Source organism: Gigantopelta aegis, chromosome 6 (genome assembly GCF_016097555.1).
Source record: "Gigantopelta aegis isolate Gae_Host chromosome 6, Gae_host_genome, whole genome shotgun sequence".
NCBI lineage: Eukaryota > Metazoa > Mollusca > Gastropoda > Neomphalida > Peltospiridae > Gigantopelta > Gigantopelta aegis.
Window position 1 is genome coordinate 62,644,928 of NC_054704.1, and position 18,615 is coordinate 62,663,542.

Genomic DNA, 18,615 nt, shown 5'->3' on the forward strand with positions numbered 1-18,615 from the left:
TTTTGGTTGGTTGGTTGGTTGCTTGGATTCAAATAAATAGACTCATCAATATTGTATAACTAAAGTATAGTTTGTCATGAACCTGGTCATAAATGTATCAGTAAAATGTTTTTATTGTCTCTGAAGTCTGAAGGCTTTTGTGATCAATGCCAATCATTACTGGCAGTGTGTTTATGCACATGAATGATTACAGAATATCAGTGATGTGCATACCATTTTTACAACACTTGCGTGGAGCAGAAAACAGGCATATTCATCCTTTGTGACCAGACACCATCTGGTATTGTCTCTATTGTCATCAGGATTTCTGTGTGCAAGCTGCCTTACAGGCTCACAATAGCTATAATAGTATGCAGAGACCTTAATAGACTCACACTGATAAACAATTGTGAATGGCACAGTAGGTTTTTTATTGTGGATATGTTGTTCTGGTACATGCACATGTATATGGAATCAAACTGACAAAACCACTAGCAAACTGATATCTAGAATGATATAAGCAAGTATAGGCAGGACAAGCCTAAAGGCAGGACAGGGCCTTAGGGCTGATACTGAAAGTTGGGGGAGGGGGGGGGTAATTTAAACTGGGAGTACAAATTGTGTAGTGTATTAAAGTTTGTTTTGTGTAACGACACCACTAAAACACATTGATTTATTTATCATCAGCTATTGGATGTCAAACATTTGGTAATTTTTTAACTCAGTCTTCAGAGGAAACCCCTATATTTTTTTATTAGTAGTTCTAAGGGACATCTGGGAGGGGGCCATTCTCCATAACATTTTCAAACATTGTCCTCCTTCTGGCATATTTTTAACTTAGCCCTGTTTTTCAACCATACATGTATTTTAAAATATTACATGGCATGAGATATGTTTCCCTGGCATCTGAGCTAAAAAATCACAATGTTTTATACCGTGGAATGTTTATGGCACTTTTGATGTAATTTGTTTGGAATATCAGATTGTGTTCTCTGAAACATCATGAACAAAATGCCAACAGTTACATGTAAGTACTAAAAGTTTACTTTAAAGTTAAATGGACATGACATAATAATCTACCGTACACAAATTTTACATTTTCATCTGACCATGCATCATAGATATATTGTACATACAAGAGAAAGAAAAACAAGAAGATATTTGTATGTAAGCCAAGTTTTTGAAACTGGAACAATTATTATTCACAATGTGTTAGACATGGGTAATTTTTATGGAATCTTTTGTTTTTCAAGATGGTTACAAGTTGGTATTTTGAAGAGATGGGTAGGTAGTGTTAACTGGATTGAACAATACAAAACACTACCTAACTTCGATAGTTTTTTTCTCAACTAAAATTGAGTGTGGGATGTGAAGAAAGGAAGTTAAATAGTAGCTTTGAGTATATATATCTTCATCTTTAAATTTAACCAAGCCCAAAACACACTTTATTTATTTTCCATCTTTTTTGTTTAAAACTCTTAAAATATTTACTTAAAATGTACAGTATATATTGTTACAATAGTGTGGCGAGATTCTCAGCATGTTGATAGTAACTAGATCTGATGAGATTATTTCAAGTAATACTCTTTGGTCTGATCACAGAGATAGCACATTAGGCCACCTCACACAAAAACAGCTTATTATTGTAGACCTAGCCACAACTAACAGAAAAAAGTGGATAAGAAACTTTATCAACATGGCTAAATGTTTTTCCAGACAAGTATGTGCTGATAATAATGATAAGCCACTTCGCTGCCATCAAGGTTTAAATTTGATACAATTTGTTATTTAGCTTAGCTGTATACCTGGTACGTGTCTTGTTTGTGCTCAAATGATGTCTCACATCTTGTTAGTTTTGAATAATAATATTATACAGATGTATAAACAAAGAATGCTACATGAGTGACTGTTAGATACCATTTATCTCTTAATGAGTTGTTTTAAAACGTATCTAAGGAGCAAAAGTGAATTGAATACATTTTTAAACAATGAGTTGTAGATTCATGGTATCTAACTGACATGAATATAGTATTCTATTTCTTACATACATGTATCCTCAAAAACCAATGTTTAAAATAAATGTAAATATCTTTATAAACTAAAACCTGTTTATGGTCCTGGTGCTTGTGTATCACAGGCAAATTAATTGCAAGTTAACTTATTTGTCAGAGCCCAATCAAATTTTTATCATCCTTTTTGTTTTTTCATTGGATGGTATGGCAGTGGTGATCTGGTCGTTACCTAGGAGCAGCCAGTCACATGTCTTTAAATTGTTATCGCACATTGTATGTATGTGTTTAAAAAATAACGAACGATGTTCTCACCAACAGGTGTGTAAAAGAAATACATCCATGTTCTTGTTGTTACCATCATCAACAGTTAAGGAACCACACTGACATACACATGTAGTACCATTCCCCATGTAGTTACTTTGTGTAGCAGCTTAATTAATATAGTATGGTTAAGGAAATAAAGACTTCAGTGAAAAATTAATATCTATAATATACATGTAATACACAGGGACCTCTTTGACAGTTTCCAATCCTTCTTATCACTCTTTTCATTTACACTCCCAACCACCAGCTTTATACCTTGCAAAGATTTTTCCTGCATTTCAATGTCCAGTCAACTATTGTACACACATCATGCTAAACCTTGTGTACAAAGATCAATTCCATAAATAAAACCACCATGGCTGCTGCCATCTTTGACTCAAAGACAGAAGTGGCTATATGCATGGTGGCTATGTATGGTTGTGTGCAATTGTATGTTTTGCTATTGTATGGCCAAGCGTTAATGATGAAGGTCTGATGTCTTATTTTTATACAAACACCTGAAATCAGTGTTGCAATTATTACAATGTAACACTGAGTCTCTGAGGTTAACTCAGAGCTTCTGAAGCAACTTTTAATTAAAGCATAAACTACAGTATAAACTTGATACATAAATACATTTAGAAGAAGATTCTATACTACTGAAGTTAACTATCAAAATATAATTTAAGGTGCTTCAAGAACAAAATGTTTGACAAATATATTATTTTAAATTACTATTATAAATATTACAATGTTAGGTTCAAGGTAATTACATGTAGTGGATCATTTTCATTGTTAACACCTACCTGGTATCTTCAGATAATCTCATATCCATCATATACACTAAAAAACAGTTACATGTAAACCAAAAGTCACCAGATTTTTGGAATTAAAAAAATTGGTTTTTCCCAAGAACGCATCCATTCACAGAGAAATCATAATTATTGTAAAACTCTGCTGGATCCTATCTTTCACATATGTAGACAAAAGCAGCCTGACAAATATGTTTACAATGTAGAGTGGTGCCTCTGATGTTGTAAGACATTAACATGGTTCCATTCTTAACTCGTTGAGTATATGTAGACTGTCAGTATGGATGTGAGGATAGGCAAATATAGCAAATGGACAAACTGGCATTATTGGTGATCAAACCCGTTGTTCTAATTGGAGAGAGCAGCAGTTCATGACAAGACCGGCTGAAGGCCAATTAGACATGTTGCTGTATGTTCGAATAGTTCGATGTTTCCCCGTGAGTGTGGCAAACTATAATGAGGCCATATTGAGAAGCCGCAGTGCAGTGAATTCCCAGTGCAACCCACCACCGTCTTTAAATGGACACTCACTTTAATGGCAGTTGTAAATCTGCACTTTAAACTCAATTGTAAATCTAATGGGAAACCATCCCTTCGCCCCTTTATGTACCATATGTTCTTCTCTCATAAACTCCTTTTCTTGCCATGCATTAATAATGATCTGAGAAATTTTTTAATTAAAATATTCTTTTACAGTTTACTAGTGTCTTGTTAACTGTCATTCTTATACTCTTAGCTGGTTAATGAACTCTTTATTCTTGATTCATTAAATTCATTCTTGATTCATTAAATTCATTCTTGATTCAATAAACTGACTTGATTTATTAATTCAGTTATACTGTTCATTTCATTAAATTAGACCTTCTTTAGCTATATATTTATCAAATGATGAAAATAATGATTTAAATGTACATCATGTTAGAGAAAAAAGATATTTTATTACAAGCTACTGTAACCTTTGTTGTTCTGCTTGCAGTTATATAATTATATTTTCGAGGGTCTTATTATTCATTTTATTTAGGTACTAGTAATTAATTTTGGTTATTTATTAATATATTAGATTATGATTTGTGTGGTGACTGTAAAGGCCATGATACATCTACAAAGTCTCAGAGACAATGACTCAGACATTCAGAAACTATTTTTTTCATGATGTATCATCAAACGTTTCAGAGACGTTGTTTCTGAGACCAGTCTCTGAAGACAGGGAAGTAGTTTATCTCAAGACAGAAGTCTCCAAAACAAAATACCAAACACCAATCAGAATACATAAACAAATCACATGATGTAGCTGGTCACATGATTCTGGTCAAAACACTGGGGCTATAATATAATTATCTGTCCTGTAGCTATGGAATGTTATAAATGAGTGTCTGTAATCAAGTTTAAAAGATGGTAAAATAATTCTGAATAAAATATGAATAACCATCCATATAATTCTTGAAGCAGAGTTCTTCCAGGGTCATACCCAGATAAAAAAAAGTTATTAATTGGGAAGAGGTGGGGGCAGGAAAGAAAGAACCAAGGAATAGTAATACAGAAGACAAAAGGAGCACTTTTACAATAAAAAGGACAGTCACCAGCCTCGGTGGTATAGTGGTTAGGCCATCAGTCTACAGGCTGATAGGTACTGGGTTCGGATCCCAGTCGAGGCATGGGATTTTTAATCCAAATACTGACTCCAAACCCTAAGTGAGTGCTCCGCAAGGCTCAATGGGTAGGTGTAAACCACTTGCACCGACCAGTGATCCATAACTGGTTCAACAAAGGCCATGGTTTGTGCTATCCTGCCTGTGGGAAGCGCAAATAAAAAATCCCTTGCTGCTAATCGAAAAGAGTAGCCCATGTAGTGGCGACAGCGGGTTTCCTCTCAAAATCTGTGTGGTCCTTAACCATATGTCTGATGCCATATAACCGTAAATAAAATGTGTTGAGTGCGTCGTTAAATAAAACATTTCTTTCTTTTTAAAAAGGACACTTACTCATATTATCTGGTAAGGAGTTCACACACACCCACACCCTGTACTCATTAGATATGCCCATTTACCATTAAATTACTATAGGCTATGTGTGTCTGTTATTGTGCAAAGACTTTTACAATGGTGTTTCTGATACAGTCTCACAAAGTAATTTTTAGTTTGTCGTATAAGGTCTTGGAACCTTTGTTTCAGAGACTTTTTTTCAAAAATTTCCAAAAGAAAGTCTCTGAAACTTTTCAAATTTACCATGGCCTTAAAGCAGAAAGGCCATGAAATACATATTGTTTCACTTGTAATAATTGGTCTAGAACCCACTGTCACAAGACTCACAACATAGCCTTTTTTTAATTTACTGGTAGTAGCAACAGAGTCATTACTTAAAGTAGAAAGGCCATGAAATACATATTGTTTCACTTGTAATAATTGGTCTAGAACCCACTGTCACAAGACTCACAACATAGCCTTTTTTTAATTTACTGGTAGTAGCAACAGAGTCATTACTTAAAGTAGAAAGGCCATGAAATACATATTGTTTCACTTGTAATAATTGGTCTAGAACCCACTGTCACAAGACTCACAACATAGCCTTTTTTTAATTTACTGGCAGTAGCAACAGAGTCATTTCTTTGCAATTTATCAGAGACAAATATACAAACCATACATGTAGCTTTTACTCGACCATTCATGGTGCACTGGTCTACATTCTACAAGTAGAGGATATTTATTCTCCAGTAAAATGGAGTAGATTGCAACTTCTCGTTAAGCATTCAGCATAACACCAAAGGACACACATAACCAAAAGCACATTTCCTTCCTTCCATTCCACACTGCTACAAAGAATGTGTGAGGTAACCCTGAAGCCAGTGAATTATTTCGAATGGACCCTCTTGTCCAGTCTAATGGACCATAGATCCTCAAGTGTCTGGCTGACTGGCACTCGAAACAATAGATGATGATGGTTGTCCAGCCCGCCAGTGATTTGTGATGAGGTATGGGAGGGGTGGGCGGCTCAGTCCATAATGAGGGTGTGAAAGTGGATAGAGAACACCTGTACCGATGGCAAGTGTCAGGTTATGGTTTGTGTAGTGACCACACACATAACAAGTAATAGGATAAAACACTGTTCCAAGCTTGGTTGTTTCATCACTGAATGGCGAGGTAACATTTCTTTGTAACTGTTTGCTGTGGATATGAAAACATGGAAAAAGAAAGTTTGTTTTGTTTAACGACACCACTAGAGCACATTGATTTATTAATCATTGACTATTGTATGTCAAACATTTGGTAATTTTGACATATAGTCTTAGACAGAAAACCTGCAAAAATGTTCCATTAGTAGCAAGGGATCTTTTATATGCACCATTCCACAGACAGGACAGCACATACCACAGCCTTTGATATACCAGTCGTGTTGCACTGAATGAAATAAGAAATAGCCCAATGGGCCCATGGCCTGGATCGATGCTAGAGTGACTGCGCATCAGTGTGAGTGCTTTACCACTGAGCTACATGCCGCCACCATCAAAACAGGAATTCTACAATAATAATATTTTCAATATACTGTAAATCTCTTATTGTAGCAACTATATGTACAGGCTCATTTATTGAATGACATAACCCTGCAAAGGAACATACTGAATGATGTTCTCCAGTTATTTTTTATCTTACAAAAGAAAAAACATACACGATTTACGAAGCCTGTTTTTCTTAAATGCAGGTGTTTAAGCATTATAAATGTATGTACAGTGAAACTTCTCAAGACCAGACCCTCTGTAAACCGGAATTCTATCAAAACCAGACGTTTTGCAGAGTCCCTTTTTAAAAACCAGTACGGAATGTAACCTCTCTAAAGTGGATCCCTCTTAAAACCAGACAGTTATATTGGTCCCAAGTGTGTCCGGTTTAAAGGGGTTTCACTGTAGTTACACAAGTGTAAGACATAAACAGGCTTTGGAAATTTAATTTAATTTAAGTTTAATTAAGGACAATTTCTCTAGGAGTAAACTGTTATAGGAGTAAAACATTTAATAATTGTGACACATAATTTAGTCTCATTCATAATTCGTCTACCATATACACTATTCTTTTTGAGTTAACCACAAAGAATATTTTACAGATGTTCAAGTATGAAGTGTAAAGTCTGCATGCTTTGATTATCCCTAACTGAAAATGTTTTAAAATGAAAATTTCTCAGTATTTCAACATCAATACATTAAACTATTATGACAGCTGTTTATCTGGAATAGTTGACACATATGTTCAAGTATATGCACATATATCACATTGGAATTACATTCCCAAATCAATACAGATCAGTGATCCATTTGAATGAAAATTAAACTCAGTTTGAGTAGTGTAGGAAAGAGCCAAAAGATCAACATAGAAATAGCTATAATTGCTAGATAATCGGTGTTGGGGAAAACATTGAACATTGTCAGTACGATTTGTCTTGTCATGAATGCAAATGTCTGGTGAAAAAAAGAACCACACAACCCAGGAAGCTTTTAGCCTGGAAACAGGAATTTGAAGACCTTTTCAAACAAATCGTGCTAATTAAACATACAGGTGAAATGTGATTTTTTTTCTTTTTCACTAAGACAAATTTGCTGATGATATGAAGACAAAATCTATAATGGTAGAGATAATGACATTTAATTATTCCGGTGCCGAGAGCGAAGACTCCTGACCACTCAGCGGCTTGTTTAACAGATGATTTTCAGCACACAGTCAGGTTGAGAAATACTCCATGCACGGAACTGGTTTCAAGCTTAATTATTATGCTGTCATCGTAATCACCAGCATGATTCAAACACAAGTGACTGATGTTTTTCACAAGTCTCTAACGAACATGTTAAAAACATGAGTGAAGAAGATGATACTGTGATGATTTTAGTGTGATCTGATGTGTGTGGCAATTAATTGACTAATATATCACATAATAAGTTTAAACTGTAATAAATCAACGGACTTTTGTTTAAATTCAAACGGGAAGGCAGATGGGGGTTGTCAAGAATACCAATAATAAAACACTGGCGTAGGAAGTTGGGGTGGGGGGGGGGGGGGCATGTGCATGTGGGAGCAGCAGTGGGTTTTTTTTATATATTTATACATGTATTTATATATATCTATGTGTGTGTGTGCCCCCCTACTTTTCGGCACCTTCCTATGCCCGTATTAAAAAGGATAAGAATGTAAAAATAGCTTGTTCAACTTAGACATTTTATAACTTGGGTACAGTTCAACATAATTATTATAGGGCCAATTAGAAAAATGTTTTAATGCAATCCATTACTGCAGAAGAATACAGTGAAGCATTTACTGAGTATAGAATACTACATGTGGTAGTTTTAACAAGACATTCCCAAATTCTATCATGTATTATGAAAACTTATTTCCTAAGGTCCATGACAGTCACCTCTTGCACCCTTGTTTTGGATTTGCAGGGTTAGCTCTGGGAGAGTAAAACATTTTATCAAATTATCTATTAAATCTTTAAAAATTGCAGAAATCCTATTTTCTAATGAAATAGCAATTATTAGTACATAAAATTATTTCACAAATTAAAATAAAATTTGCCAATTGTTTTTAAAATTTACAATTGGTGAATTTGTTGAGTGCCCGAGTTAGGCGTGCTTTGTACACAACAAATGTAACATATCCAATGGCATTTTTTTTAATACGATATATTTCAGGAATGGTACTTTTATTTCTTTCATCTTTTAAAACTTAAAATTCACATTTTGTTTAAAATTATGAAAAATTAAAACATACCAACATGTAATTGGAATTGTCTGCTCAATATAGAACTCGGGACTATTTTTACAGGGGCCAAGGTAAATAAACCAGTTTTTTTAATTTAATGTTGCAAAGTATTGTAATAATATAGCTAATTTTGATTTTGAATGACATCACTTTGCATTTTCTTACAAAAACTATAAATTGGCTATATGACCTTTCTGTTTCAGAACACTGGAAAAATTCAAATGCCAAATTGCTATTGAACTTTTGTTTGTTTGAAGAAAACCTTGCAATTAATTTTTTTTTCTTCTATTTATGAAATATAGATTTGAAGTGAAATTACATTAAGATGTATGTTGGGCCGAACTTATAAAGCCCGTTTGAATTTTACATGCATGAAACAACATACGTTACCATGCTTAAACACCTGCTTAAAAAAAAAATGGGTTTCATAAATTTGTCTTATTTTATTTATTGTGTACGAAGCTAAAACAAGGATGCAGAAAGTGACTGTCATTGATATTAGTCAAGAAGCTGATGCTAAACATGTCTCACTTTATAACTGTAGCAATTTCTAATATCCCCAAGGCACAAACATAGCATACTTTTTTTCACAATTGTACTTGAGGATCCTAACATTAATAATATTATTATAATATAGTGTGTTGTTTTGAGTGAGCCGAGACATTTACAGTGCCATCCTAGTTAATGATTTGAAGCTGTGATCAAAGGAGTATGGATGCGTACAAGGTTTGATTGAGAAAATGGAGAAAGCTTTAAAGGTTCATTAGCTTTGATTATCTCAGCCAAGCTTCGACTGAAGAAAGCACAGCTGAGATGCAGCCCAAAATATCAATATTGCTTTATGTTTTAGTCTTTTCTCAGAAAACAAGGAGAGAGAAAGACAAATGAATGTCATGGGTTACTAAGTGCTGTACACATAAAACATTTCATTTTTTTAAAGGAAGATAAACGTAACAATAATAGTCAAATGTCAATGTGCTAAGTGGTTAGACTTGTGTTTTACCATCTAGATATGATATGAACTAAGTAACAAGTGGAACTTTAAACATTATAATATATGATAGCCCCTAAACCTGACTTATATGGAAAAGAAAGAAATGTTTTATTTTGCGACGCACTCAACACATTTTATTTACAGTTATATGGCATCAGACATATGGTTAAGGACCACACAGATATTGCCATGTAAAATTTGTAATTATCAAATGTAGGGAGAGATCTTAAAATAGGCACTGCCTGTTGGTCAATCCCCAATGTTAACACATATGTCAATAAATATTGTTTAAAAAAAGAAAGAAATCCATTACCAACACATATTGATTGGCAGTGTAAACTATGTTTGGATATTACAGCGTTTTTACCATCAACTTACACATTATTTAAAATGATCTGCTTAAATCATCAGTTTTGGCAAATTAATGTGTTCCTGGTCATCCTGGTGTTTATAGTAGCTCACAATACATTTCATGCAAAACAGAAACGGTACGTACCTCTGAAACTAAGGTCAGTGGCTTTAATATATACTGTGGTAAAACCAACATAGTATAGTGAAACCTCTCAAGACCAGGGGCTTAATTCACTAAACTCTCGCAACTTTGCGATCTCGCAGTGCATTGCTAAAAGACTTGCAAAGAGGATACTTTGTTGTCTAGCAGAGCCTAAGAGACCTTTGTGAATTAAGCCCCTGACCTTTTGTAAACCATAATTACCTCAAAACCAGAAGTTTTACAGAGTCCCTTTTCTAAAACCTGGACAGAACTTAATACTGGACATTTGTCTTAGTGTTGAGGGTGTCCAGTTATTAGGGATTTCACTGTACATACAGTGTGTTATTGCAGGAGGCAGCATGAACAATAATGGCCTGTTGAGGTGGGAAAATAAAGAAAGAAAGAAATGTTTTATTTAACGATGCACTCAACACATTTTATTTACGGTTATATGGCATCAGACATATGGTTAAGGACCACACAGTTTTTGAGAGGAAACCCGCTGTCGCCACTACATGGGCTACTCTTTCCGATTAGCAGCAAGGGATCTTTTATTTGCGCTTCCCACAGGCAGGATAGCACAAACCATGGCCTTTGTTGAACCAGTTATGGATCACTGGTCGGTGCAAGTGGTTTACACCTACCCATTGAGCCTTGCGGAGCACTCACTCAGGGTTTGGAGTCGGTATCTGGATTAAAAATCCCATGCCTCGACTGGGATCCGAAAACAGTACCTACCAGCCTGTAGACCGATGGCCTACCACAACGCCACCGAGGCCGGTGGTGTTGAGGTGTCCAGTTTATAGGGATTTCACTGTACATACAGTGTGTTATTGCAGGAGGCAGCATGAACAATACATGGACTGTTGAGGTGGGATGCAGCTCATTGGGGGAACACTTGCCTGAGGTGCGATGTGTCATATGACTGATCTGTCCTTTATGAAATCAGATTCCCCCCATCCCAACCAGTGCCAGTCCCAACCCTTCTGGTTTTCAGTAGTGTAGTTTGGTGGCATTGAGTTTCCTCTCATTCTCAACTAACTGTTGAAATAACCATATTATATTACACACCAAATAACCATGTTATGTTACACACCAAATAACCATGTTATGTTACACACCAAATAACCATGTTATGTTACACACCAAATAGCCATACTTTCAAATTAACGACATACTCAACACATTACATTTACGGTTATATGGTGTCAGACACGTGGTTAAGGACCACATAGATATTGATAGAGAAAACCTGCTGTCACCACTTCATGGGGTACTCTTTTCGATTAGCAGCAAGGGATCTTTTATATGCACCATTCCACAGACAAGATAGTACATACCATGGCCTTTGTTACACCAGTTGTGGAGCACTGGCTGGAATGAGAAATAGCCCAATAGGTCCACTGACAGGGATTGATCCTAGACTGACTACACATCAAGCGAATGCTTTACCAATGGGCTATGTCCCGCCCAGCGTGCTGAGGTGTTGTTAGACAAATATTCCTTTCCCTACTTCACATCTCAGCCTGTTCCACTAATATTTAAGTGATCCAGGGGTGGCATTTAGCTCAGTTAGTTTAGTGCTCATTTGACGTGCTTGCGTCGCAGGATCGAACCACCTCGGTAGAACCATTCAACTGATTGGGGATTTTCTCGTTCCAACCAGTGCACCACAACTGGTCAAAGGACATGGTATGTGCTTTCCTGTCTGTAGGAAAGTGCATATAAAAGATCCCTTGCAGCATTAGGGTTCCTCTGTAGCAGGTTTCCTCTGATGACTAAGTGTCAGAATGACCAAATGTTTGACATCCAACAGCCGATGATTAATTAATCAATGTGCTCTAGTGGTGTCGTCAAACAAAACAAACGTTAACTTTTCAAGTGATCCGAGGCAAATATTCCACATGTACTGGGTATATTACGCACATCCATTTATTAATGTTTCATCTTCACCATCACAGTATTTTTTATGATGACATAATGGTAACCCTACCTTTTTCAGTGATTGCACCACCACCTATATAAAAACCTATCCGCCTATCACTCTAACTGCACAATGGTTTACTGTCAGCATCAATGGATCATTTTGCCAAAGGAATCAAATCATTAAAAATAATCACTAATCATAATTGATCTGCAGGAAATTAAAGCAATTTGTCATTAGCCTGTGATCACAGTGGATGAATATTGTATCCCCACATAGCATGTCGTGGGTTGTCATGGGGCATGGAAACAGGTCCTGTGTCGATAAAGACAGCCATAAGACCTGGACAATGCGTGACAGGCATGCCGCATCGGGGATTAGCATTTGATCTCTTGGACTAGCAACATTTGAATTTACAGTGCAGTGCTGAACAGATGTTTGAGAGGAAATGATTCCAAGAAATGGCTGTAGAGAATCTCCGGTGACCAGAATTATGGCAAGCCTGGAAAAAAATAACCCTGTCACAAGACACTTTTTAATTTTGTTAATTTAGTGGAAAGAAGGTTTAAAACACGTTTCCATGGTGACTCACAATTGAAGGGCTACAAAAACACTAAAACTGCAAGATTGTTTTTTTAATGTTGATGCCTTGTTGCATTTTGCTAATGAATTTATTAAGAAAGGTTTAAAATAGCAAGGACGTTCAATTAATGTTCAGTGGCTGTAACTCTTGGACTTGAAATCTTTAATCTCTTGTCAATAAACCGGTGCTTCGTGACTTCAGGTAGCGTCTGCTCCAAAACACTTTCAGACCCTAATCTTAGCTAGAAATAACATTTTGATAAAATGAACGAATTGCCAATTTGTTTTCTTTTTTTGTGTTTTTTGTTTGTTAATTCTACCAGGATAAATAAGTGAAAAAATTATCAGCGATGTTATTTATAATTCCATTCTTCCTTCTTTCCATCAGTCTATCGATCTATTCATCCATCAATTCACCATTCATCCATTCATCCATTCATCCATTCATCCATTCATCCATTCATCCATCCATCTATCTATCCATGTTCTTTCTTTCAGAAAGCCAACCAGTTATTTCAATCTATCACTCAACTGTACTTATTAGTATACACCTATTTATTCATATTTTCTATCATTAATATCTCCCTCTCTCCGTCTAGCCATCTACAAATCCATCCATCTATCCATGTACAAATGTAATCCCATCAACTCAGTCTTTACAATACTAACCCTCAAAGAAAGTGCTACATGTGTGCTTCTGGTGTTTTTATTATAGCTGAAATGATCAATCTGTTTTGATCACCTATCCTTATTTTCTCACAGTCTGTCAACACTGATTTGATTCCACAACTGCATCCAGTGATGAGCCAGCCATGTGTGTCACAGCTGCTCAAGTTAGACACTGTCAAGTATCTGGTGGTCATTTCAAACCAGGACTTTATGAATAACAGTGTCGTTGTGTCTGTGCAAATGTTAGTAAGAAAAAGATCTTGAAATTTACCAAAGGGTATTGCTTATGTCTTGGCAATAGATTTCTTCTTTAATTATTTTTTCTCTCTATCCCTGTCTGCCTCTGAGCACTCTCTCTGTCTCTCTGCTTATCTCTGTCTCTGTCTCTGTCTCTGTCTCTGTCTCTGTCTGTCTATCTCTCTGTCTCTGTCTGTCTATCTCTCTCTCTCTCTCTCTCTCTCTCTCTCTCTCTCTCTCTCTCTCTCTCTCTCTCTCTCTCTCTCTCTCTCTCTCTCTAACCTTCATGGACAAGTATAATGTCAGTCATTTACATGAGATTCTTGTGGTTTGTCACAGTTGATAACCTCATGCTATTACTGCTGATTGCTGTAGCTGAAATACATATGTCTGTAAACACCTATATTCTTACACTTGCATATGTGCGACACACACTTGAAGAAACTACTTTCACAATTGTATTGCTATATATAAATATGTGTTGTTTTGTAAACATCATATAGCACACAATGGTTATGAACAGTCTATTTGTCTATAACTGTTGTTTAAAACTATAAAGAAATATGAGTGCTATAAACATGCAACTACATGTAATATAGAACTTCCCATAAACATTGGTTACCTTCACAACTATAAGTAAACACATGGCAACATGTATTGTATCACAAATAATCAATTCAGAGAAAAACTAAATTGTTCTCTTAATTTATTTATGTGACTATCATTGCCAGTTACAAAATTTGCTTTGAAGTAGATGTATGTAGACTCTGTATACAATGAGAGCTTTATCCACCCATCTATCCATCCATCCATCCATCCATCCATCCACCCATCCACTGATCAATCAATTCATTCATCCATCCATCTACCCACCATTGATCAATCAATTCATCCATCCATTTATCCATCCACTCACCCATTGATCGATCAATCGATTGATCCAACCAACCATACATCCATTCACCCATCCATCTACCCACCCATTGATTGATCAACTAATCCATCCATTCATCCATCCATCTACCCACCATTGATCAATCAATTTATTCATTCATTCATTTATCCATCCATATACCCACACATTGATCAGTTGATTGATCCATTCATTCATCCACCATCCACCCATTGATCAATTGATCCATCCATCCATCCATCCATCCATCTACCCATCCAATGATTGATCAATTGATTCATCCATCTATCCATCCATTCATTGGCAAAACAAAGCACAAAATGTTCACTATGTTTTAAATCTGCTATTAATGACTTCCCATGGTTCATGTTCATACTGAATTTCAAGGAGCACCTCAGGCCTGCTGGTATTAAAACAAGTCAGTGAAACTAAATACCAATTTGCGCACACCTGTACAAACACCCGTGTGCAGTGACCAGACTGGCAGAAAACAAGCTGTCCCCTCTAGTGTTATTTAAACTCTTAATTATGGCGTCATTAATTACTCACTCAGATGGGCATAGTGATAAAACCCCTAATTGCTGATCAAGTTGCAGGTTACTGCATTGATGCCAGACTTGCTGACAGAACTCAATACCCTCGATGGGGGAAACAGGAATCTGAAAACTGGAGTTTATTCATCTATTCACCAGACTGGGGGCTGTCCCTGTTATGGACAGTACTCTATACGTTGCATAGTACCAAAGAAGAGAGTACCGTGTCAAAGTTCGACGTGCTATTAAAAACATAAATTAAATCTCTTAAACGATACGTGACCCCCCATTTTCTTGCAGCTAGATTAGATGTGAGGTGCCACACTTTCTATTGCTGTACTTCCTGGGTGTGTTGAAATGCTGCTTATATCAGTTTTATTAGTAAACGTTAACATTATCGGCAATAGGAATTGATTTGGTCTAATGGAACCTGTAGCGAAGTCAGATGTTGTGCCCATGACAGGCGTGCTTGAACATTTCCCTGATGGAAGCATGCCAAAAATTACCCACACCCACACTAGGGCTGACCATAGCCACATTTCCAGTGCTGATTGTTTCACAATATTTTCCAGTCACTGAGCCTGACCCTGCTAAAGGGAAGTAACAAGCAACTGTATGTTGTTGTTTTTTCCCAGAAGCTGTCAGCATATTTTAAGTCCACATGTTGAACCTATTACGCTTTAGTCGTGAGCCTAATTAAAGGAGAGCAGCGGCTTCGCTCGTCAGATATTCTACAAGTGATAAAATATATGGTAATTACTTTGAAAGAATTTGCTGTGATGTACATCATTGGGAGAACGTTCGACCGCAGTGTGGTGGGCTCTAGGATCTACTCCCTCCAGTGAACTCACTGGGTTAATTCTCATTCCAAACAGTGTTGCATGGCTAGTATATCAATAGCTGTGTTTCATGCTGTTGTCTGTGAGAAAATTATTATGAAAGAATCTTTGCTGCTAATCAGCAAAAATAGCCTATGTAATGGCGGTATGGGGAGGGGCGGGGGGGGGGGGGGGGGGGGGGTTCTCTATCATTTAAGACCAAGTAATACAATTACCATGTGCTTGACAACAAATAGGTGCTTTGGTATCATTAAACAAACATATAGTGAACGTTAAAGACTCATAATAATTCAATATAGTTTTTCTCATGACCCTATATTTACAAACAGACTATACCTGTAGGTTATAACTTATATTTTAGTAGTTCTTAGCTAACATATAGTACAGTTTTGTTTTTAAAATAAGAATAATTAAGTAACAAAATGTTTGAGTTTTATATTTTTTTTCAGTTCTGCATACATGAGACACTGCATAATGGGTATGGAAATTCTTTTAACGTGCCCATATCTAAAAGTAAGTTCAGGCACACCATACTGAATTTGATCTCTGACATCACCAGGAGCTAAATTCGGGATGGGTGGGTGGGTGGGTGGGGGGGGGGGGGGTTGAAAGGGGTTTTTATGTGGTCAATTTAACAAAAGCATAATTGCTTTACAAAAATCAAAAGTGTTTGATAAAATAAATTTGGAACTTAATTTATAAATTTAACAAGCACCTCCTGCATAATGTTTGATGTCTGTTGAAAAACTTATATATATTTATAAGTTTGGCTCATAGTGTTTACAAGTGTGCAAACCACAGAAGACCATGGTGCATGAAGTGTGCAGACAGGAAATCCTGACAGTACAGACAGCCAGTCAGTGAAACAAATGAACCATAGAGAACATGTGTTAATGAGAGGGAGGGTAAAAGGTGAAGTGAGTGAGGTCAAAATAAATCAGATTCAAACAAACATGAAAAATGTAACTGACCTCCGTGGTGTCGTGGTTAAGCCATCGGACTACAGGCTGTTAGGTACAGGGTTCGCAACCCGGTACTGGCTTCAACCCAGAGCGAGTTCTTACGGGCTCAATGGGTAGGTGTAAGGCCACTACACCCTCTTTTTTCTCACTAACCAATAACTAACTAACAACTAACCCACTGTCCTGGACAGACAGCCCAGATAGCCCAGGACAGCGTGCTTGAACCTTAATTGGATATAAGCATGAAAATATGTTGAAATGAAAAATGTAAATACCTGCAGAATGCAACCTCTGCAACTGCCCACAGCAATCAGCAATGCCGTGGAGATTGCCGTGGAGTGTTTAATTCTCCACGGCACTTATCTGCCTTGGACAATATTCATGTTGTTTTTCAATGGCATGTTTTTTTTGGCCGTGGACATTTTCTTAATTGCAGGGGTTAAGAATGTATTTATATTTTAAACATTTATAACTGGTTTACTGTTTTCTTCGTGACTGCCATTCTTTTAGCCACACCCAGTGAAGGTTAAAAGAATCATAATAATTTAAAATCAATTATCCTGTATTGTTAAGAAGATCACGCAAGTGTGTGTGTGTGTGTGCAAGAATTTTAGCAGAGGGGGTTTAGACTGTGGTGATTGAAGTTTTTGGGTGGGGGGTCAAGTCATGCTCCTCTGGAAAATATATTTTAAAAAAAGAAAATTTTCTTGTGCAAGGACGGGCCCCAAAAACCTCCCTATGCCCACATGCCTGCTATGCCTGTAGGTTATAACCTATAACCTATATTCTGAGGTAACTTTCAACAGTAACTTTCAGAGTAATTTTTGTAGTTATAAAAAGGTGAAAACTAAATATTGATACATGTATTTATTTATGATCAAGGCAAGTGATTTAGGAAATACATGTAATTAATGAAAAATAAACAAAGCTTAAAAACCATTTTAATAAAAAGAAGGATTTAATAACATTAAACTTATTGAAGAACCAAAATAATATTCAAAAACTATAATCTGTATGTATTAAATTCTCATTCAAATACAAACTTATAGAAAAATCTTCAAAAATAACACAAAAAACAATCTTCAAAAATCCTTTGAAGTTATAAGTTTAATGATCTATGACATAACACCTAACGATGAATAAAAATGTGTGAACAGATATGAAGAAATTAACATAAAATAAAAGTGCAATATAATGATTGTAGGTATCTGAAAGCCACATGAGAAGTCAATAAGACAGAAATGAGCTTACCTGTGTGAGAATGATTTTTCAGGTAAGTAATCCGGTAGATAAAACCTGGCTAATTCACTGCCTACAATGCAGCAAGTCCACGTGTGAACAGCACTTGCTTTACACCACCTAACACTGGGCTACTGTTTTCTTCCTGACTGCCATTCTTTTAGCCACACCCACTGACTGTGATTGACAGAAAACGTTAACCAATAGCCTTTGCTTTGTCTGCTGCTCTGCTGGACTGTGAAGTGCTGGCATGCCAGCCATGGATCCCCCATTCACACTGGGAGAGAGAGACAGTATGCACTGCTAACAGTGTACATTGATGGGTCATCTCTACTTAGACTGTTGGTATTGATCCGTGTAAAAGGATACCAGTGTTTGATCAA

General features: G+C 36.3%; 1 protein-coding gene across 4 annotated transcripts in view; it reads right to left on the bottom strand.

Annotated features, from left to right (window-relative positions):
• LOC121374909 (protocadherin-11 Y-linked-like) overlaps positions 1-18,333 on the bottom strand; it is a 77,859-nt gene extending 59,526 nt beyond the window's left edge. For 3 of the 4 annotated variants that reach the window (XM_041502039.1, XM_041502037.1, XM_041502041.1), the window contains exon 1: positions 18,245-18,333. The gene's annotated coding sequence lies outside the window, so the exon portion shown is untranslated. The remainder of the gene's footprint in view (positions 1-18,244) is intronic. The other variant, XM_041502038.1, reaches the window with a different exon arrangement.
• Between the last annotated feature and the right edge of the window lie 282 nt (positions 18,334-18,615).